Source organism: Helianthus annuus, chromosome 17, assembly GCF_002127325.2.
Source record: "Helianthus annuus cultivar XRQ/B chromosome 17, HanXRQr2.0-SUNRISE, whole genome shotgun sequence".
In the NCBI taxonomy this organism is placed as follows: domain Eukaryota; kingdom Viridiplantae; phylum Streptophyta; class Magnoliopsida; order Asterales; family Asteraceae; genus Helianthus; species Helianthus annuus.
In genome coordinates, this window is record NC_035449.2 from 156,170,188 (window position 1) to 156,194,260 (window position 24,073).

Sequence of the window (24,073 nt, forward strand, 5' to 3'; positions counted from 1 at the left end):
TTCCCAATTTATTGGGAGCAGGACTACTAACTTTTGTGACAGCTGGGGGATTAAGATGATAACATCAGCACCAGTCCACCCACAAGCCAATGGTCAAGCAGAATCATCCAACAAGATCATCATCAATAATCTGAAGAAGAAACTTGGATCCAAGAAGGGGAAATGGGCAGAGGAATTGCCTTATGTGCTTTGGGCTGATAGGACAACTCCCAAGAATGCTACTGGTCAAACACCCTTCTCTTTAGTGTTTGGGGCAGAAGAAGTGATCCCAACAGAAATGGTGGTTCCAACTGCTAGAACAAGTACTCGTGATCCTGAAGGAAATGCTGCAAACTTGGCTCAGGACTTGGATACTATTGAGGAAATCAGGGATCTGGCTAGGATAAGGATGGCGAGCTACCAACAAAGAATGGCTGGTGCTTACAACAAAAATGTCAGGATAAGGAAATTCCAAGTGGAGGATATGGTATTGAGAAAAGCATTCCAAAATACCATCAATCCTGCTGACGGGAAATTAGCACCAAAGTGGGAAGGCCCTTACTTGATTGAAGCTAAAGCAGGAAATGGGGCATATAGATTGCTAACCATGGAAGGAAATTTGTTACCTAGAGCCTGGAATGCTGTTCACTTAAAGAAATATTTCATGTGAACAGGATCCTCCTGGCACATATGATCCTTACATTGAAAGCATCCTCGAAGGATCCCGATGATGTCAATGATCCTTACTCTGGTAATATCCTAATCCTAAACTATTCCATTTTCTTATTTTTACCTAAGGATAAGGATCATGTATCCTTCATCCTCCTCTCACGAGAATTTGAGTTCTGATAGTCCAGGTATCCTCAGCATATTATTGATAGTGTTCAAAAGCATCTCAGATCCTTGGGTTCAACCCCAGTTATCCTTGGGCTTGTCCCCAGTTTTCGCCTGTAGCGCACGATGATCCTGGTATAGTTCATGTCTTTGGGACCAGTACCCACTCCAGGGGCTGATAACCTCATCGTACTGGCTATGCCTAGGATCCTACGTATAATGGTAGACGTACCATACATTCGTTCCTAAGGTTTCTAACGTTTTCACGTTAGCTAAGGTTTTGGCATTTTCATGTCACTAAGTATGGATAGTCGCCAGTAAGGGCCATACTCCAGTTTACATACGATCCTTGGGCTTGTCCCCAGTTATCCTTCGGGCTTGTCCCCAGTTATCCTTCGGTCTTGTCCCCAGTTATCCTTTGGGCTTGTCCCCAGTTACTAACTTATCTTTTATATTGGCTTAGTCCCAAGTTATATTCCATTTTTTCAGGTTTTCGAAGTTAAACAATTAAGGATCCTTAATCCTTATTATCCATTAAAGTTTTACTTATGGTTATCCTGATTAAAGGTTAGGATCCTAACTTGGATCCTCAGGTATGATCCCTAACTATTTTTAATTTCATTCATTATTCATTTGAATAACCCTTAGACCTTGACAACTGAACCTATGATCCTTAAAACTACTTTGAAAATTTTCGATTATAGGATATTTGATCCAGGATCATATCCTAAATTTCTTAAACATAATTTGCTTAACTTTTCTTACTCAAACAAACATGTATCAAAACAATTGGAAATTAAAAGGACAACAATACGAGATAAGCCAAAAAGATTAGAGTTATTTTATTAACAAAGGTTTGAAACCCTTCAAAGTTGTCAAAATTGCCAACCCACGTTTCTACCAGCAAAACGTGGCCCGTCCACATGGGTTGGCAAAGGGTGTCCATTGTTTGTGCGGTCATAGCATGCAGGTAAATAAAAGGCGGCAGGATCACAATGGCTTCATCCCCCAAACAGAGGATCCCTCCACCACTTGCAATCCTACCTATTGTCTGAAGGATCCTGGATCCTTAATCCTAAAACTATTGTTCAAAGTTACAGACCATAATTGTTCAAAAACATCAACAAACACAAAAAAAATTTGGCTCCGGCTACGTCTAGAAGTTTCCTTCATCGCCCAATCCTGCAGCTCAAACCTTCGCTGCACCATCACCACCAGCTCCACTTGCCTCTCCACCCTGATCCTTGCCAGCATCACCACCTTCAAGCATCGGGATCTCCTCAGCCTCCTCATCATCCTCCAACTCTGCCAGCCTCGCCTTCCAGCCCTCCACGTCCCATGTGCTCTTGTCGAAGGCAGGATCCTGAGCCTCCGCAGCCATCTGCAGCTGGATCTTATACATGGTTATCGCAGCAGAGACCTTGGCATCCTGGGTGATATCATGCTTCTCATAATCAAAGTTGATCAGCATTTTGGTAGCTTCATCCTTGGTAGCCCGGAGCTCCTTCTCAAGATCAGCAATCTTGAGATCCTTCAGCACACCCATCTGTTGGAGGTCAGCAATTTGGCGATCTTGATCCTCGACGTGGCCAACATAAGTCTCTATTTCAGCAAATTTCTGCAAGGAAAACAAGGCATAACGTCAGAAACAAGTGATCCTCAAAACTGTCAGGATAACAAACAGGGGCAATGATCCTTACCTCGTTGAAGTAGTCCATAAACTGTTGGCGGAGCAGAGGCAGGCCTTGTAAATCCTCAGAGGCCTTTCTCTTCTTTCCTTTACCCCTAATAGGTGCTTTAGGGGCTGAAGCAGTTGGGCTAGCAGCAGGAGTCTTCTTCCTTGCAGATTTGACATTAGCAAGATCATCAATGCCAAACTTTGAGGCAGACTTAGAAGATTTTCCAGCACCTACACAACCAAAATAAGATAAGTGTTCTAATTAAACTTGAAAATCCTTCATCGAATTACTTTCTAAATGAGGATACTTACTTGACATTGTGACAGAGGCAGAGGATACTTCTTGGGAATCTTGGGTAGCAACCTGGAAAGTTCTTGTCTCCGGATCAAGCTTCTTGAAGGCCAAAAGTCTCTCTTTTGCAGCAGGTGTCAACTTCAGACGAGAGATGGAGATAGCTGCACAATAAACAAGAAAATATCAGTGATCCTCATCCTAAGGAACAGGTCTTATGATGATCCTTCCAGGATCCTCTATCCTACCATGAGTAGCCCACTCTTTGGGCAGATCCTTCGCATCAGGGATGGTATCTCTCCTAACAAAAAAGAACCGTCGCTTCCAGTTCATATCGTTCTTGGTAACTTTGAAGACAGGGTGATCCTCCCCAGCTTTTCGCTTAAACAAATAGCGATGGGATCCGAAAGTGGTAAGATCATACATCTCAGCCAGCTCCGCCATACCAAGGTCTATCCCCTCTTGTTCAATAATCCTCTCAAGGGTGTATAACACCCTCCAGATCATGGGCATAGCCTGGATATAGCAGATGCCGGTAAGAGAGAAAAAGGATTGAGTGAACTGCGGGAAAGGATACGAATATCCTATCAAGAACGGAGTAACCGGGAAAGCTACCCAAGTATCAGAAATAAAATCACTCAAAGCAATGGGGGTAAAAGATTCGAAAAGGGTGTTCGCCGGAAAGCAATGACGAATTTTGTCGATCTGAGAGTCGGTAAAACAACACCTCTCAGTGGGAGAATCCTTGATGATCCCTTGACCCTTCAAGGGACTGATCTTCTTAGGATCCTTGTGCGGGGAGTTCCGGAGCAACATCTTTTCAAGACGATAGAAAGAAAAAGAAAAACAGAGCAAGCAAGGTAGAAGGAGAAGGGGAATACCTGTTCAATTCTCTGATCGCGGTTATAAAGGGAAGAGTTCTCGAATTTAAATGCAAACGATCCCATCCCTAATTCTATTTATAATGATGATTTGCAGGAGAGTCACTTCAGTGACGTCAGGTTTGCAACGGCTAGTCCGTCTCCAACGGCTAGTTATCCGTTAGTTTGTTGCGGATAAGATCAACAAAATACAACTCGTTTATTTACAATATTACTCCTTATATTTTGGGGGGAATTGTTAGGGCTGGATTTTTATGACTTATGATCCTTACATGTGATCCTTTCACGTGATCCTAACCAGTGATCCTTGTTTCTTTGGCAGATAGTGATCCTCAGAAGAGTTCCAGGATCAGGATCACGGAGCAACCTAGGGATCCTCACACTAACGATTGTTCTCTTTGGATTATATGTTGTTTTGCAGGAATTACGAGTTGGACTTGGTCTTAGCAACGTAAACAAGGAACCTGTCACGCTACTTTGGCATATGCATAATCAAAGATGGACGTTGTGGACAATATGGAAACTCAGCACAATTTAAGGGCGATAATTTAGGCTAAATTTACTTCTATTCTTGAAGGGGTAACGAGCTAATAGTTAGGTTATTTACCTAAAATATGACCACACACACTTGTATAAGTAGCACTCTTCAACATTCGGAAGACACAACACATTTCTCACACGCTTTGACACACGATACTATAGTGATCCTTGTACTTAGCTCGTTACCATCCGAAGTTGTAAAAATATTGTTTGTTATATTGAAGCTTGGTGATCGGTAGTTGCCATCACCCGAGGTTTTTTATGCCGGAGATCATTCATTGATCAAGGGCTTTTTCCTCGTATAAATCCTTGTGTCACTTGCGTATATTACATTTAAGTGATCCTTCACTTTGTTCATCATACCAAGCATCATTCCCCGTTTACATAAAGTTTGGTTGCATTATCCTTGTGTGATTTTTGACCAAAACAAGTGTGTAATGTTAAGTATTTATTAACAACTAGAAAAAAAATAAACTGATGATTGTTTGATTTGTGGATTAACTAAAAATTAGAAACTAAATGTGAGATTTAAATCTATAGAAAGAACAATGGTTTCTCCAGATTTCAGGTTTTATAGCTAGATTCAATTATGTGTTTAATCGAAACACTCACATAGACATAAGTGTTTAACCTAATTCATCAATTGTGATAACCAACGACTAAGTACTCCGGTCAATACATAACGGGAGGTTATCGAATGATTATCAATTACAATTAGAAACCCTAACCCCATGTCAAATATATCCCAATTACTAGAACTCTCGGGAACTGAATGCTTAGAAATTAAGGTTTAAATAAATGCAATTGTCTACAATCAATAAATCAAATCAAGGTGAAAAGCATCGAATGCTTAGATCACCGAGTTATACGATTGTCACAAACACATAAAATTATCCAACTTACAAAACCCTCTATCCGGAGGAAACCACTAAGAGACTAGCCGCTCATGTTGGTGGGATGATATTCACACAGTCGAACCATCGTTGAAACCCTCTGTCGTCGAGATGATGTTTTTATCCTCTTGTCTTCTTGTGCTGCGTGAGGTTTTTTGGCCCAATCCAAAGTCTCCAATGTTTCGTCCCTCTTTTTCGTGTGTGGCTGCCAAGATAGTCCCACATGTGCCGTCAAGATTGATGATGTCCCCTCCTTTGTGTGGCGGCCCAATGAAGTCCAACTAGCAGCCCCCAAAAGTCCACCTAGTCTCCGTACAAGATCTGTTGATTATTTTGTTAATTGAAAGCCCAAACCTTTTGTCACCTCCAAAGTCCAAGATAATGATGATGTTGCTGTTGACTTCGTATGGGCTGCATCCAATTGATGTCTCATGTGCGGCCCACTATGGTGTTCCTATGTCATTTGTATTATCCAAAAACCGTTCACCAATGAGTCCACATGAGTTAAATGACAATTATAATATTCTCCTCATGATGACTTCCACATGTATTGCTGATGATGTATGCTCTCTTTTTCTAATAGTCCACACAAGTCTCCGCATCCAGTTTGCATGAGATGATGTTGTTGTTGACTATTTGCTTTGAGAGTAATGATGATGATGATACCCTAATGTCAGCCGCCAAAACTAATCCCTCCTTCACGTGAGTTAGTGATCTCTCCAAAAGTTGTTCTGCCGTAGGTTACGCATGTGAACCGTAGCCTACTGTTCAATGTTTCTGTTCATATTAAATAATCCAATCCGTAGCATACAGAACTACACCGTAACTTACGTTATACTTCCGACTAACACCTTTCGATTCCAATCTATTTTCTACCCCGAAACAACTTCTGACTAACACCTTTAGCTATGTTTATCATTCACGGATGTTCCGCATCATCTTTAAGCACTTTAAATTCACCGAATTACGCGATTAACCTGCAAAACCACAAACTTTCGTGGTGCACATATTCCAAACGTATAATCACGTAAACGGCGATAAATCACACAAGATAAGCACATTAACACTCGGGTTTCGCACTCTCCATCAAGGTTCGATGGGAAGGAAAACGTGGTGCCGAATTCACTTGGGAACTCGAGAGCAAGATGAATACCAAGCATCCACATCTCTTTGTTCAACCTTCCTCTTGAATAGATTTCGAGGACGAAATCTCCTAATGTAGGGGAGACTGTAATGCTTCGCACATTTGTACTTTCCCGATTTATCAAGTATTGTTGTTCATTCTATTTTTAGACACTTGCACTCATGGCGTATTCTATCTCGTTTCATTTTGTAATCCAAGACAATTGATCATAATGAAAACACAAGTATTTTATTCATATTCATGTTATTTATGTTAGACATGTTTGCATATTTATACTCACAGTCGACATTTTAAACACTATTATACATGTTTCATAATTGCACAATACACATTTATGTCCAATACACGTAAAAACCAGTAAAAACACGTAACATAATCGAACTTAAATCTCGAAAGAAAGGGAAAGACCCTTTCGCACGAGAGGACCCCTCTCGAGCGACTAGGCTTGTTGCCCCAAAATCCCCTCTCATCCGAACTCGTTTGTTGCCCTAATTCCACCCTACACCAATAAATAGGTGTACTACTCCACTCTTTTACTTGCTCATTTCACCTTACACTCTCCAGAATGCTCTGAACTCCCTCTCTACAATCAGAAGCATTTTTGTATGCTTTCTTTCATCTCTTTTATTTCTTTAACATATTTCATGCATTTTGATTCTAATACCTAAACTTTTCTTGCAAAATTTCTTGATTCAACCCATCTCAGGGATGGTTTCCACTAGTTTGCTTGGGCAAACTGCTGTTGGAGCATCACCATATGAGATTCAAGATCAAGATTTATAAACTTTAAACATCTTACAACTTCATCATGTATTTTGTCTTAATTTATATACGATCTTGATGGAATCTGGAACCCATCAGACCCTAAACTCATTTCATAGTTAAATGTTTGCATTAGGGTTAATTTCCACCAAGTATTGATCTGTTCCGGACAGATGTAACATTTGTTTTCGTCATAACAATCACCAGTCGCCCGAAAGGAGATCCCTTTCGCGCGATAGGGTGTACCCTTTCGCGCGATAGGGTGTACCCTTTCGCACGAAAGGGACTGTTGTGAATTATTTCATTTTCGATTTCACTTCTGTTTTATATCAGTTCATCAGTGATGAACCCAAACAGTTTGCTAGTCACAAAGTAAGTTAACCCTATCCAGCCTCCGACACTTAGTTCACTCTTTCCATGTCGTGTTGGCACACCTGGGTTGTCCTTACTTAGCTGTTTGGCCATTTTACTTTTGTTTTTAATTAGTTTAACAACTACTCTACTATTTATGTTCAAATCAGTTTACCATCAAGTTTTACGCGTTTTAAAATAGACCAATTGCCCGTAAGGAAACACCAATTCGCACGAAAGGCCATTGCCCTTTCGTACGAAAGGCCATTGCCCTTTCGTACGAAAGGCCCTATCGTCTGAAAGGTTCTGTTACTCGTTTTGTTCCGTACTTTTCTCGTATTTTACAATCTGACCCGAACCTCTTTCACATCAGGATACTTACACCTCTGTTTACCCATTTCAGGGTGAATTTGGTGTTCCAACCTTCAACAACCCGCTCCCGGTTTTCCTGGAACTCTACGCAAAACTGTGAGTATACTCGATCCCTTTTTCATTTTAATCACTTTGGGTGCAAGATATACACTTATAAAAAACACTCAACACTATTGAACATGTTTACCAATCACACTCTATCCACCATTAAACATGAAATTTGTTATACTTGTTAAACTCATATGCTATGTTTACATTGTGTCTATATGCTCATTAACTTTGCAAGCCTACCTTAACAATTATAGCGCCATAGGATTAACGCCCCGCCCGTATACTTGTGGTATTGTGAAGTAAAGCATAGTACACCCCCTCTGTTTCGACGATGATGGGTAAACACGATTGCGTTAAACTCTGGTTTGACATATAGCTTACACTCGTACAGAATGTTAGTAACTTATATACATTTATCATGTTGGATATGAGTACAGTTAAAACATTTTCATATTATGCTATGTATTCAAACTTGTATACTCGCCAATATATTTGTTGATCATATTTTAATACATGTTGTAGGTTGATAGGAGATGAGCGAAGGAAACAAGTTTAGGGTGGACTAGATAGACGCCTAAATTATATACAATTATTTATGCTTTATGTTTCCTGTGGCTACAATTTGATCAAGTGTTCGTTTGTTGAATGGTGTATGACAATTAGTATTTATGAAATTTTGATTAATCATATATTGTCACAATTAGTGTTATGATGTTACGAACAATCAAGTGTTCGTCTCACTCCGATGTTTCCGCCATCGGTTGGGGTGTGACATGAAGCTTACATGAAACATTCTCATGAGCTTGCAAAGATGTGCCCTAACCTATCAAATTGTAACACCTCGTAAAATCGTGTCCAATGATGTGAAGACACGTGTCCTAAACCTTAAATGTGTAAAAAGTTGACTTTGAGGGACTAAAGTTGACAAAAAGTGAAAAGATGTATGCGGTGTCACACCCCGACCACGTAAAACAACAAAACGTGGCGGAAACGTCGGGGAGTGTTGTAACAGAATCATTGTTTCACAACCATGGATTAAACAAATTTCGTTTTATTGAATTAAATGAGTTACAATGTCTTAACAATAAAGAAACATAACAAAAATTAACTAGTCTTGCATCTTTTAATGTCACTAAGGCCTCGTCCAATCCTATGTGAGCATGCATCAATATCATCATCAAATATCATCAACAATTGTACCTGAAACACATGTGAAAATACGTCAGCATAAAAATGCCGGCGAGTACATAGGTTTTATGAAAAATAGGATCCATGACTTAGGTTTAAGAAAATGTTTAACCAAAAACTTGTCATGAATCCAGTTTAAGTGTTTGCTTTTATAAAACGTTTGAAAATCGATGATAGATATGTATAGTTAAAAGAATGACGTAAGGTTAAATGAATAACCAAGTAAAAACGAGTTTGTATAAAACAAACTGTTTTGTAAAACAATGTCTTGTGAAAAATATGTTTTTTGTGTAAAAATGTATAAATCCAAATGAATGATTTAAATAACGCTACGCCATGTAATATAATACAAGCACTTATATATAGGAAGTACCAGCGGCGTATCCACCATGCTTGTATCACATTACACACGTCTCGTTACTCAAATCACTTACCCACATAAACCACCATTGTAAATTGCCCATGTCTAAACCGTTGTCAAATGTCAATCAAGTAATGTGTAAACAAAATGTCATGTATGGCAAGTGAAATATGTAATAACCAAACCATAAGTAAGAATGCACAAACAATGTACTAAGTATGCGACGGATGGACATACATAGCATGATACCAAGTATAAGATGTCTTGTAAAACGATGTACTAAGTATGCACACAATGGGCATACATAGCATGTGATGTAAAATGTACTAAGTATGATGAACATACATAGCATGAAATGTTATGTAAAACGATGTACTAAGTATACACACAATGGGCATACATAGCAAAAACATAAGGAAATCATGTACTACTAGTGTACTAATGAACATAGCAAGTATATGATATGAAATTATGAAAAGCATGAAAGTAACAAGTAGGCACATGTGTTTCACCCCAAAATGTTTGAAAAACAGTAAAAGAGAGGACTATGTACTCACTTGAGATTGCTTAGAAGTCCTAGGATAACCACCAAGCAAAGCTAGAAGATCACGGAATCAAACGGCACCTATATAGGTATTTATATTAATAAACGGACCTATCGGGGGATCGGGTAGTACGAGGGTTCGTAAACCAAACAAGTATGGGAACTTATGTAATATGGTTTAACAAAGCCTACGTACTAAAACGAAACCTATCCTAAGTGCTTACGACCCATTACGACCCGTTTAGGTAGCTTATGCTACTTTAACGCGTTGTTCGCGTAAAACGCGTTCGGAATGCCTAACTAGTCTTATGACAAGCAAGATATGCCTTAACATGTTTAATATGGTTGCCAAAACAGTTTATATGTCAAAAGTTATGTTACATAGGCTTAAAATGAATTTTAGCGCAAAAATGGCATTTTGGTAATTTACCTAAGGCATAAGAACTACTCATCATACAACTACTTAAGCGACGTGACCATAAGGTATAACCTCGGAAGGTTATTCCCTATACAACTATGGTCACCTAAAGTGTTTGGTCGGATCCTAATGATCGACCAAATGGGTCGGGTTCGAAAGTATAAGCGATTGATTAGATCGCTTACCTTTACGACCCTAAACAAGCACAATTCTAAAGGCGACGAGCTAAACATGCTAGAACATGTTTAGTAAAGTTAGAAAATAGGTTTGGTATCAAAACAAACGGTTTTGATACCCTAGAGTAGTTTGGTTACAAAATACGCTTGGAAACGCATTTTGGCCGAAACTACGACTCGTCACTGAGCCTAGATAACGTGGTAATCAGTAAGTATAGTCACTAGGGACTATAACCATTGTGATTACGCTCACGTTATGAAGTTCAAACGAACTTTGCGTTGACCATAAACTGGTCAATGCAGAAAGTCAAACGCAGTTTGACTTTAACGCTAAAACGAACGATAAACGCGAAAGAAAACTTACAGAAGGTCCCCGCAAGGTTCGATTCGAAGTAATCTCAGGTATGAAGTGTAAAACACAACCACTTAGAGAAAAACTCAGATCAAATGTGAGGGAATGAGCAAGACAAGGTGGGTATTTACAGATAAATAAGAACCGTTAGGATCATTTCTTGGAAAAGAGGGCACAAATCTTGGCCATACAAGTGGGCACAAGGTTTTAAATACAATGGGTAATGAAATACCAATCCATAGAATGAAAATCAGGGGTTAAAAACCATGGGAACAAGTGGAAAGGACCAGGTTCAATGTTTCTGCATTCTGCTGGTCTGAAGGTGGCTTACGGACCATATGAGGTCCCTTACGGTCCGTAAGGACCTCTGGTGCTGGCAGAAACTTTTCACAAAATGGCAGAACAGGCCCCTGTGACTCCGAACTTGGTTTTTGATGCGTTTTGGCACGTTTAAGCCCCGTTAATCCCATTTTAATGCTCTAAAGTGAAGTTAAAGTATAGGGAACATAAAATGTGCTCAAAAATAACCCGGATGTCGGTTCGTTTGGTTGTATGATTGCGTTGTTCGGTTAATTACGACGGAAGTCGTAACGGACGCAAAAACGGTCCAAATTGCGCGACGAATGGATTTTTGACAAGCCAAACACTAAAACATAATATTTTAAGGCTTACATAAATTTTTGGATGTCCGGAAGTATTCAAAACGTAAAATATGCGCGAAAATGCAAACTTATGCACTTTTTGACGCTTTTAGTCCCTGAATGAGCATAAAGTTTATTTTAGCACACCGAACACCTCAAAGCCTATTTCTAAGCTATGTAAAGGATATTTAGGGTGTGTTTAACTTATGGCCATGTTCCGGAAAGTCTGTTACAGTACAAATTGACATACTATCGCAGTTTGTCGAATTTTGTCCCTGTAAGCGAATAAACTTGATTTCGGCATACCAAACTATCCAAAACTTATTTCTAAGTTATGTAAGGGTTATCTAAGGTATGTTAAGCCTATTTCACTATTCCAGAGTGTTTGTTGCATTAAACTGGTTATATTTATGCATCAGGTCGCGTATAACCTTCCAGAAAGCGATTTAAGGCCCAAAATCGAACAAGAATCAATATGTGCAAACGATACACATACTTATACAAATCCCAAGTATGTAATACAATATTTCATTGGTTTGGTATTTGTGTGATGGTGATGGTGACACAAGTGTCACAGTCTCCCCTACTTTAGGAAATTTCGTCCCGAAATTTATTCGTAGGAGTCTATTTTGTGACTTTGTGTCAAATAGCCACCAAAGATATGCAAGGCAATATCCTATTATTTCCTTAACAGAGACTTTTCAGAAATAGAAATGAAGGAAAAAAATCAGGGATATTCATTTCCCTTCGAGGAAAATTTTCAGAAACGAAAAATGCACAGAATGAGTCATTTTCCTTAATGGGTATCCTTTAGAAACGAAAATGCACGGAATGAGTCATTTTCCTTAATGGGTATCTTTTAGAAACGAAAATGCACGGAATGAGTCATTTTCTACAATTTCTTCAGATACGAAAATGAACGGAATGAGTCATTTTCTACAATTTCTTCAGATACGAAAATGAACGGAATGAGTCATTTTCTACAATTTCTTCAGAAACGAAAATGAACGGAATGAGTCATTTTCTACAATTTCTTCAGATACGAAAATGAACGGAATGAGTCATTTTCCACAATTTCTTCAGAAACGAAAATGAACGGAATGAGTCATTTTCTACAATTTCTTCAGATACGAAAATGAACGGAATGAGTCATTTTCTACAATTTCTTCAGATACGAAAATGAACGGAATGAGTCATTTTCTACAATTTCTTCAGAAACGAAAATGAACGGAATGAGTCATTTTCTACAATTTCTTCAGATACGAAAATGAACGGAATGAGTCATTTTCCATAATTTCTTCAGAAACGAAAATGAACGGAATGAGTCATTTTCCACAATTTCTTCAGATACGAAAATGAACGGGGTTAACTCTAGATACATGACAAAACTTGCTGTGGTTTCTGTGCACTAAATTCCATAATTATGTACGCGTCCATAGTTACGTAATTCCTTGCACAGTCCGCACAGTGCATTTCATAATGTGTAGGGGAAGAAAATCAAACCTGTGATGAGTGTGGCTAGACTACCATAGGGTCCTTTTAATTAGATCGACAAATGATCACTTTAATTTGACCACCAAGGAGTCTTTTCAGCTATATCATCACATGATGTTCCTAACCAGATTTTTGGATCAATCTGCTTAACTAGACCACTCTAGGGGTCTAATTATGGAATAGTACAATATAATCCAAGGGTCTTTACTATCACGTAAAAGCCCATTGAGGATTTAATATAGTAACTTTGGATATCCTACTATGAATCCCTTATACGAATGATATGGAAGATTCTACGAGGATTTGGATAACGAAAACTTGGATTACACCAAAAACATAAAAGGGAACACATAAGCATATAATCACATAATTGTTTAATTTGACCTTTAAATTGTTATCTTTGAACGCGGATACTTAAAGCATACCAGGAATCCAATCCGTGGATTTTATTTGGCACTTTAATCATTTTCAAGAATCTATCTATGAAGATAGAAAAATCTTAATAGGAATTAGGCTTTGTCCTTATTGAATTGTAATGTACGTATTGAATCATACAGAGAATTCAATTAAGGACGCCGATGAATGTTACTCACCCACAAGGATCTAATTATGAGGATAGAAAGATCCTATATGGATTTTGGAGTTTGTGTAACGTGAGGTGTTCCGACACCTTGCACTAGGCATGCTTACGTCGATACACAAGGTAGAAAGTTCATGAGGTTGAGGCGCTAGATATGCCAAGGCGACATATGAAGTAGAAATTGAAGGTTAAGCAACAGCAGGGTTTGTAACAGCTTTGCTTTGGATTGCAAAGCGGCACATGTTAACCAAATGTCCCCATCGTCCACTGTGGGTACACTTGAAACAGGGTATTTGATTCGGATGATGACGGTGGCATTGATTGCACCAAGGAGCAGTTCCCTTATACAGTTTCATCCCTGAGGCGAGTCATGGTGCTAGCTAAATCAACGGTCCTCTGGAGTACGACGCCTATTCGCTGGGTAATTGCAGCACCTGGTTCGGACATTTGAGTGTTGTTGCGATGAAGAGGCATCTTGGAGACAATGGAAGGCATAGGAGGAAACAAGCAAAAGATAGTCAAAAGAGAATGACAACGCATGAAGATTATGACCATTTGTTTGTTACCAAAGGCAAAAAAATGAGATAGTGACTAATCAAAGTAAGTGGGTCAATTATAATGTATCGCGAAGACATGCTCGCCTATAAGTGGACACTCACCCCAAGAGTTCCCAGGTAAGAGTGACTGGTCCGATACTGCGGATTTGTACGAACACTCTAGCCTTAGACAGAAGACCCAGGGTACAGGCACCCACTCTTCCAGTTTGCACGTGTTCACATTATTTAGATCCAAACTTTGACGAAATTTTGAAAACTTAAAGGGTTCAAAACCTAGTAATCAATCATCCTAGAACAGATGATTAGTTTTCAAAGCAGATCAAATTTATGTTCTCGTTGTGGTTGTCACTTAAGGATAAGTGACGGTATTGTTTTATGACTAAACGCAAGTAAACTCGCGTTAGGGTCCTAGGAAGGTTATAGTCTAGGTCAAAGCATTACTAATAACCTAATTCTCTATAACCGTTGGCTCTGATACCAACTTTTCTGTCACACCCCGACCACGTAAAACAACAAAACGTGGCGGAAACGTCGGGGAGTGTTGTAACAGAATCATTGTTTCACAACCATGGATTAAATAAATTTCGTTTTATTGAATTAAATGAGTTACAATGTCTTAACAATAAAGAAACATAACAAAAATTAACTAGTCTTGCATCTTTTAATGTCACTAAGGCCTCGTCCAATCCTATGTGAGCATGCATCAATATCATCATCAAATATCATCAACTATTGTACCTGAAACACATGTGAAAATACGTCAGCATAAAAATGCCGGCGAGTACATAGGTTTTATGAAAAATAGGATCCATGACTTAGGTTTAAGAAAATGTTTAACCAAAAACTTGTCATGAATCCAGTTTAAGTGTTTGCTTTTATAAAACGTTTGAAAAATTGATGATAGATATGTATAGTTAAAAGAATGATGTAAGGTTAAATGAATAACCAAGTAAAAATGAGTTTGTATAAAACAAACTGTTTTGTAAAACAATGTCTTGTGAAAAATATGTTATTTGTGTAAAAATGTATAAATCCAAATGAATGATTTAAATAACGCTACGCCATGTAATATAATACAAGCACTTATATATAGGAAGTACCAGCGGCGTATCCACCATGCTTGTATCACATTACACACGTCTCGTTACTCAAATCACTTACCCACATAAACCACCAATGTAAATTGCCCATGTCTAAACCGTTGTCAAATGTCAATCAAGTAATGTGTAAACAAAATGTCATGTATGGAAAGTGAAATATGTAATAACCAAACCATAAATAAGAATGCACAAACAATGTACTAAGTATGCGACGGATGGACATACATAGCATGATACCAAGTATAAGATGTCTTGTAAAACGATGTACTAAGTATGCACACAATGGGCATACATAGCATGTGATGTAAAATGTACTAAGTATGATGAACATACATAGCATTAAATGTTATGTAAAACGATGTACTAAGTATACACACAATGGGCATACATAGCAAAAACATAAGGAAATCATGTACTACTAGTGTACTAATGAACATAGCAAGTATATGATATGAAATTATGAAAAGCATGAAAGTAACAAGTAGGCACATGTGTTTCACACCAAAATGTTTGAAAAACAGTAAAAGAGGGGACTATGTACTCACTTGAGATTGCTTATAAGTCCTAGGATAACCACCAAGCAAAGCTAGAAGATCATGGAATCAAACGGCACCTATATAGGTATCTATATTAATAAACGGACCTATTGGGGGATCGGGTAGTACGAGGGTTCGTAAACCAAACAAGTATGGGAACTTATGTAATATGGTTTAACAAAGCCTACGTACTAAAACGAAACCTATCCTAAGTGCTTACGACCCATTACGACCCGTTTAGGTAGCTTATGCTACTTTAACGCGTCGTTCGCGTAAAACGCGTTCGGAATGCCTAACTAGTCTTATGACAAGCAAGATATGCCTTAACATGTTTAATATGGTTGCCAAAACAATTTATATGTCAAAAGTTATGTTACATAGGCTTAAAATGAATTTTAGCGCAAAAAGGGCATTTTGGTAATTTACCTAAGGCATAAGAACTACTCATCATACAACTACTTAATGCTATAAAATGAAGTTAAAGTATAGGGAACATAGAATGTGCTCAAAAATAACCCGGATGTCGGTTCGTTTGGTCGTATGATTGCGTTGTTCGGTTAATTATGACGGAAGTCGTAACGGACGCAAAAACGATCCAAATTGCGCGATGAATGGATTTTTGACAAGCCAAACACTAAAACATAATATTTTAAGGCTTACATAAATTTTTGGATGTCCGGAAGTATTCAGAACGTAAAATATGCGCGAAAATGCAAACTTATGCACTTTTTGACGCTTTTAGTCCCTGAATGAGCATAAAGTTTATTTTAGCACACCGAACACCTCAAAGCCTATTTCTAAGCTATGTAAAGGATTTTTAGGGTGTGTTTAACTTATGGCCATGTTCCAGAAAGTCTGTTACAGTACAAATTAACATACTATCACAGTTTGTCGAATTTAGTCCCTGTAAGCGAATAAACTTGATTTCGACATACCAAACTATCCAAAACTTATTTCTAAGTTATGTAAGTGTTATCTAAGGTATGTTAAGCCTATTTCACTGTTCCGGAGTGTTTGTTGCATTAAACTGTTATATTTACGCATCAGATCGCGTATAACCTTCCAGAAAGCGATTTAAGGCCCAAAATCGAACAAGAATCAATATGTGCAAACGATACACATATTTATACAAATCCCAAGTATGAAATACAATATTTCATTGGTTTGGTATTTGTGTGATGGTGATGGTGACACAGGTGTCACATGCGGAGGGACTAAAAGTGTCAACATGCGAAACTTATGCCTCTGAGTTACCTTATATAATGTCCGTACTCTCAAGCGAGTCAATTATTGGACGCAAGAATCCGTTTGTGAAAACAATTGAAAGTTAGGGTAACAAAAGGGTTAAAAGTGTCAATATGTTTATTCTTGCCTCTGAATGACCTTTTAATGAACCCGAGGCTTCGTAATGTTAAATCATACTCTTGGGAGTGTTTGATATTGACCATAGATGGCTTTGATGTCGTTATACGATACAATGCGCAAGTTTACGGAAAGAAGGGTTAAAAGAGTCAAATGTAGAAACTAGTACCTCCGGGTGATCTTTTGACGAGCCGGGAGCCTTATGATATTTATTCATACTCCCAAGTACGCCAAGCATTGGCTAAACATGGCCTTTTATAAGTTACAAGACAATACAAGAAGTTATATAAGTCGAGGGGCCTAATATGTAAACTTTTAAAACTTTTTGGGCTGAGCTGGTGTTTACAGACCGCGGACACAACCCCCTTACGGTCTGTAAGGGGTGTCTGCAGGTCGAAAATTGGCTTGGCAGCCACTGCAAGCAAATGCAGACCATTGATCCTAGGGGCTTGTATCTGGTTTGTATCATGTGTAAGGGCACTTAGCATCATCCTAAGAAGGCTCTAAACACCTGGAATGACATCACAAGTCCTCAAAAACTATATAAAGGGGCTCTTGTTCATTGTTCCAACTTGCACCATTCTTTAAAATCTTCTATCTCTCACTTCTGGAGCATCCTAGCTATTGGGAATCTCCAAACCAAGTTATTTTCATCTAAGGATCAATTTGTAAGTGTTCCTTTCAGTTACTTTTTATCTAGTAGGCTTTTAAAAGCCGAAAGTCGAGCATTTTCGATAAATGCTTGACTTTCGGTTTAGACCTTAATGGTCCAGCCATTGTTCGAAACGAGCATGGCTACGTGATCGTAATTAGGTAGGTGTTAATCCCTTAAAAGGGGACATCCTAAGAATCACGTTTGCTTGGTCATTTAACGAGACAACATGTTATTATTTTAAAAAGTCAACGGGTTAGTTTTTGAAATATTCATAAATTGAGTTTAAACATGTGTTAAAATATGTTTTAAAAATAAAACAACTTGGTAATAATTATTAGAACATGTGTAAACATGTTCGGCTCGTCAATTCCAGTTTTAGGGTCGGTTCGTAACCGAAAGTCACAAAGTTTGACTTCGGTATTGACTTTCGATTATGAACCGAATTAGACTAGTATATTACTAATTTAAGGTTCCTTTGTGACCATATTATGTTGTAGTATAACCCTCGGGGGTTATATTATATGGTCACAGAGTAATATGAGTTCGTTTACTTGTTTCCGTTATTATGCTTAAAGTTGACTATTATGCCCTTTTATTCAAAAATGAGGTTTTAAACATAATCAAGCATGCAAATGAATTACATTCTAATATGTTAACATGTTTAGCATATTTTAACATTTATAACTGGTCATAAACTGAGTATGCTTAATTAATCGAAAATTAAGCTTTTAAAAAGGACTAAAATACCCTTTTTCACATAGAATGAGTTTTAAATATAATTTAACATAAAAAACTCATTATCTACTGTTATGATATCATATTTAGGATTAATTGGGATATCAAGTCTGATTTATTGTTGAGTTTATGCATATGATCTTGTATAAGGTTATTAAATGACGATAATGCCCTTTTCGTACTTAAAATGGATTTTTAACATAATATACATGCAAAAACTTTTGCTAGTGATGTGTTATGATAAATAAAGTATTTTGACTATTCAAAGCTGGTCATAATCTCAGAATTCCTTAAACATACGAATTATCGTCATTTATCGAGTTTTACACTATTTAGGTGCATAGTATGGTTTTAAACTATACTTAGCACCCAAGACTTGTTACCTACTAATTTTATTAACCATTTTAAGTATTTTTACAGTAGGTATAAGTCATGAACTCAGGATCCCAAATAAGTCCCTAAAACTATGTCTGAAATGACTAAAATGCCCCTACGGTTCATAGTTTTCCCATAAAGCATAAACCACACATATATTTGATATCCTACTAATATAACATCTTAAATTAAATATTTTTACAGATTGTTTATGACCAAAACTTCAGTTTGCATGCAAACTGTAACAACCCTCAAATAAGTCCCACAATAATCCGTAATCGTAATCCCAAACACATATGATGAAATTCTGTTTAAAAAATCAAATAAAAATTAATTTTTGTTCTATCGCGGGCCGCGACCAACGAAGAAAGATCTCTCACAGGGTGCGAGAGACTTGTTTCTATCCGGACACGTTGAGCATACCCTAAACCGCCCAACGGTTCCTCGCGGACCGCGAAGAAGGAAGAAGAAACTCTCGGGGGCGCGAGAGACTTCTGTTTCTGCTATAAATAGAACGAGCTCTGCACATTTTAATTCGTTCAATTCTTTTCTTTCTCTTAGCCTCTATTATTGTCACACCCCCAAATTCCACCTGCGGATAACACCCGCTTCGAGGGCGTGACTGACCAGGATCCAGCCACCAATTATACTGACTAATTAAATTGATAACAAAAGTAATACTTACTAACCACAAGATTAGCAAATATCAAGTTCAGAGTTTAAGGTTTCAAGTTCAAACAGAAATAAGTAGCGGAAGCATAAATAAACAGTTTTAAACAATGTTCGTAAGGTAAGACATGATAAATGCCCAACACACGGGCAGACGACCACTACACATCCCAAGCAGCTGCTCCAGTCACTGGCCACCTGCAAAGCATGCAGTAAGGGGGGTCAACAATAATGCTGAGTGAGTTCACTAGTTGTCCAGTTTTAATTACCAAAAACTTGTTTCACCAGTTAATTTATCCGTTTATACATGCCATGGGGAGCTACCCCAAAAGTTAGCGACTAAACTGTTTTTCTAATACCGAACACTAGGTAATCGTTTGCGTTTCCGCAGGATGCCCCGATGTCAATGTTCTATCATCATTGACAGATGCCTGAGTACATTAGTTCACGACCGATCCCATACCATGGCACGGTGTGAGGTTGGTAAAACCTAAATAGCGCTATCAACTAATAACCCGTTCGCCTGGCCCCGGCGACTAATCGGTATTATGTAGTAGGGACTTGAGTGATAGAGTTGCGTTTAGTGCCGTTTAGTTGCATTCCGTATAAACAGTAATTAACTAAAAGGTTTCCCAACACAAGGGAAGGTAAAGTAAGTTTGTTCCCAGTAACTAGGGAAGGAATGTAAATGGTATCCCCTTTACAAGGGGATAGGGTTGTTTTAGTCTCGTGTCCCAAACCACCGGGACGCATGCTTTTAAGTTGTGAACTCACCTTGGGTTGCTCGGTAGATTATTTTACCCGGTCAAGTAAGTTGGTCACCACGTCCTAGCATGGTTACCAAGTATGGGTCAAGTTGGGTACAAATAAACATATAGCGAACACGTATGGCAACACATACAGCAAACAGGTATAACATGCGTAACAATAAACAGTTGGGTTATTGGGCCAGTCCTAAACATACAATCAGCAGCAACAACACGTAGTCCAGTCAACAGTAAGCCCAACAGTCAAAGCCCAATAACACCAAAATAGCCCAGTCGAGATAAGGGTGGTTACGACTCGCAACCGAGGTTACGACTCGCAACCGAGGTCTCGGTTCATCACGTTTTGGTTACGAGTCGCAACCAGAGGTTACGACTCGCAACTAGCGGTTCCGACTTAGCAGCAGTGGTTACGACTCGCAACCGGATTCGACTCGTGTTGATTGCGACTCGCAACTGGGAGGTCTCGACAAAGCTTGATGTGGTCTCGAGTAGCAACCAAAGGTTGCGACTCGCAACCGTGATTACGTGCACTGAAGATCTTCTAGAACCTGAGCAGATGTACTATCCACTAACATTGCATTTTCATGAAATATTGTACTAACCAATGAAATTGCATAAACATGTTTTGTTGTCTAACCTTTGTCTAAAACAGATCAAACTCACCAATTTTGAATATTCAAGCAACCTTCAAACTGTTCATCTTTAATCATAAATTGTTCATCATGTTTAGACTTTTATATCCAACCCGAAACATGCATACCCAGCCCTTCATTCGCAATCTTGGAAGTATTTTTGTTGCTAAGTATCATCATTAATCCAAAACATCCGAAACATGTTAATCACTCAGCTAGATCACACAATATTCACCCTTCTATTTTTAGCATGTTACAAACAAGAACATTCAAACACATAGTCATCACAATTTCGGCTAAAGCTTTTATAATGTGCATAAAACTTAATCAAGCACTAACCAATAACAATGCTATCTAATATACCACTAATAATCAACCGAGAACCATATTAACCAACAAAACACTAACCGGTTGATGTTGAGGGTGTGAAGATCCAATGAACCGACTTTCGGGTGGTGATCTTGAGCTCGATCCGGGGGTCTTGGTGTCTCCGGTTGGTTCCGAGTAGGAAGAGGAGATGAAAAGAGGTTGATGATCTTAGGGTTTTAGGGTTTAGTGAGAGGAGATGAGGGTGAAAAATGGAAAAAGGGTGTGAGGGTTGGGTTATATAGGATCTCGAGTTGGGGCTAGGGGGTTCCGGGTTGGGTTCTCGGTCACAAGGCCCTAACCGGCCCAACACTTGCTGTTCACTCGAGACCGAGCATGTCTCGAGTCGGGTTGAGGTTTCGGCTCTAATATATAACACGCACATATATATCTATATACACATATACATAAATACACATAACATGTAACACAATAGTTCAAATTTTCATTTTAATAGATTACGTACACACATGCTACATCGAAAGGTTATCCGGGAAAATCCGAAGTGTCACATTATCCCCAAGTTTTAAGAACTTTCGTCCCGAAAGTTAAGGCAACCACTGTCAAGCTAGCGTAAGTGAAAGCGTTTCAACGGGGTGTCACATCATCCCCCCGTTAGTTTGGAATTTCGTCCCGAAATTCGGCTGTAGCTTTAGGTCTGGGGTTTTCGTTTGGGAACAACTGGGGATACTTGTGCTTCATCTGGTCTTCCCGCTCCCAGGTATACTCTGGGCCGCGTCGCGAGTTCCAACGGACTCGTACAAGAGGTATCTGGCTACGTTTGAGGATTTTGATCTCTCGATCAGTGATCTCAATCGGTTCCTCAGTAAAGTGTAGCTGTTCATCAATAGTCAGTTCCTTGAAAGGAATTACGAGCGTTTCATCTGACAGACACTTCTTCAGATTTGATACGTGAAAAACGTTGTGTACCGCACTCAGTTCTTCAGGCAGGTTCAATCTATAAGCAACCTTACCGATTTTCTCGGTAATTTCGAATGGTCCGATGTATCGCGGATTAAGCTTGCCCCGTTTACCAAAGCGAACCACACCCTTCCAGGGTGAGACTTTAAGGAGAACCCGGTCACCGACCTGGAATTCCAATGGTTTCCTACGCTTGTCAGCGTAGCTCTTCTGACGGTCACGAGCTGCCGCCATGCGTTGTCTGATCTGGGCAATCTTTTCCGTTGTATCTACCACCATCTCTGGGCCCGTGATTTGACTATCACCGATTTCTGCCCAGCAGAGAGGTGACCGGCATTTACGACCGTACAATGCCTCAAAAGGTGCTGCCTGAATACTAGTGTGGTAGCTGTTGTTGTATGAGAACTCTACTAACGGTAGATGCTTCTCCCAGTTCTTGCCAAAATCGATCACACACGCTCTAAGCATGTCCTCTAGGGTTTGGATGGTGCGTTCAGACTGTCCATCCGTTTGCGGGTGATAGGCGGTGCTCATGTCCAAACGTGAGCCAAAGGATTTGTGCATAGCTTGCCACAATTCCGAAGTAAAACGAGCGTCTCGGTCGGAAATAATTGAGGTTGGCACCCCGTGCCTCGAAACTACTTCCTTTAAGTAAATCTCCGCCAAGGTAGAAAACTTGTCTGTTTCCTTAATGGCCAGAAAGTGTGCGGACTTGGTCAATCGATCTACTATTACCCAAATAGTGTCATTTCCGCGTTGAGACCTAGGTAGCCCTGTAACAAAATCCATGGAAATTTGCTCCCATTTCCATTTCGGGATCTCTGGTTGTTGGAGTAGACCTGCTGGCTTCTGGTATTCTGTCTTGATTCTTGCGCAAGTCAAACATTTGCTGACGTATGTTGCTACGTGGGCCTTCATGCCAGGCCACCAATATGTAGTCTTCAAGTCGTGGTACATCTTGTCCGAACCAGGATGTACTGAGTAGCGGGACTTGTGGGCTTCATCCATCACGAGTTCACGTAAATCTCCATAGAGTGGAACCCAAATGCGCCCTGTTACATAGTAAGCGCCATCTTCCTTCTGTTCTAGTCGCTGGCTCGATCCTCGCAGAGCCTCAGCCTTGATGTTTTCCGGCTTCAGTGCTTCAACTTGAGCATTTCGGATCTGGGTAGGGAGGTTAGACTGGATGGTAAGTTGCAATGCTCGCACGCGCTTTGGTATAGTGTCCTTTCGGCTGAGGGCGTCTGCCACGACATTGGCCTTGCCCGGATGATACTTGATGGCGCATTCATAGTCATTCAAGAGTTCGACCCATCGACGCTGTCGCATGTTCAATTCCTTTTGCCTAAAGATATGCTCGAGACTCCTGTGATCGGTGTAAATAGTGCACTTGGTACCGTACAGGTAATGTCTCCATATCTTAAGAGCAAAAACCACTGCTCCCAGTTCCAAGTCATGCGTTGTGTAGTTCCTTTCGTGTGTCTTGAGTTGTCGTGAGGCGTAGGCAATAACTTTCTCGCGTTGCATTAACACGCAACCGAGCCCATGAATAGACGCATCGCAGTAAACCACAAAGTCGTCAGTGCCATCAGGCAATGAGAGAATAGGAGCGATACAGAGGTTATCCTTAAGCCTCTGAAAAGCAGATTCCTGTGCTTCATTCCACTTGTAGGCGACGCCTTTCTGAGTGAGTATAGTGAGGGGTTGCGCAATCTTTGAGAATCCCTGAATGAATCTGCGGTAGTAGCCTGCCAAACCCAAGAATTGGCGAACTTCAGTGGGAGTCTTAGGCGTAGGCCAGTTCTTTATTGATTCGATCTTAGCTGGGTCGACATGAATTCCGTTCTTATTAACTACATGGCCGAGG